Here is a 1,132-nt window from a genome sequence, read left to right on the forward strand (position 1 = left end):
GAACATTGGGGTGCATGTGTGTGTGTGTGTGTGTGTTTTTTTCAAATTAGTGTTTTCATTTTTTTCAAATATATTCCTAGGAGTGGAATTGCCATATCATATGATAACTCTATTTTTAGTTTTTTGAGGAACCGCTATACTGTTTGCCACTGTGAAAGCACCGATTTACATTTCCACCAACGATACAGGAGGGTTCCCTTTTCTCCACATCCAGGTCAACAATTGGTTGTTTGTACGCTTTATATGATGGCCATTCTGACAGGTGGGCGGTGACAGCTTCCTGTGGTTTTGATTCGCTCACACTGATTAAAGCAATGCCCAGATCTCACCACACAGAACGGAAGATGTCCTGCGCTAGAATTACTAAGACTGAGCCCCCGCTCCTGAGGTCTAGGGAGGACACTGAGAACTATCCGTAACATTCCAGGAGAAGTGAAAGTGGTACTAGATTCATTATATTTTATAAATGTGTTTATTGTACAATGAACGTACCTATGTTGAGATGAACTTTGAAGAAATGGCCTCCTTTTCTCTCCAGTTAACCTTACTCTGTTTGATCAACCCAGACACCATCATCCTTACTGCTTCGTAAGCTCCCTTTCTTTCCCTCAGGCCCAGGCACTCTGTTCTACCAAGCCCGAACTCACATCCCATCACAAGATCTAATCCTTTATTGCTTTCCTAGTCATCTTTGTTTGCCTTTATGTCCCTTCCCATTTGCTACACTACTAGAAAAGAAAAATAAAAAGTAAATAAAGATATTTCCTTATCTGGTTTGCTCAGAAATCAGAAGAAGGACAGACTGATGTAGATAAATAATGATAATATTTAAGGTAGGTAAACATGAAGTTGTGTGTTTACTTCTCCCAAATCAGCTGTACAATGATGGGATGGTATTGACAAATATTAGGCAATGAGACTTGCCCGTATTGACAAATATTAGGCAATGAGACTTGTCCTTTCTTCCTACCCTCCTCTACTTTCTGGTATCCGTCCATTGAGAGGGGGATGTTTCTTGTGGTAATTCAGAAAAAAGTGACTCAGCATTCAACTTTTACTTTCAAAACAGATTTTCACAACTCATGGCAGAGACAACAGCTTTAGGAGAAAAAGGCTTTGGGGGCATTAATAC

The sequence above is a fragment of the Ovis canadensis genome, chromosome 25 (genome assembly GCF_042477335.2).
Source record: "Ovis canadensis isolate MfBH-ARS-UI-01 breed Bighorn chromosome 25, ARS-UI_OviCan_v2, whole genome shotgun sequence".
In the NCBI taxonomy this organism is placed as follows: Eukaryota; Metazoa; Chordata; class Mammalia; order Artiodactyla; family Bovidae; genus Ovis; species Ovis canadensis.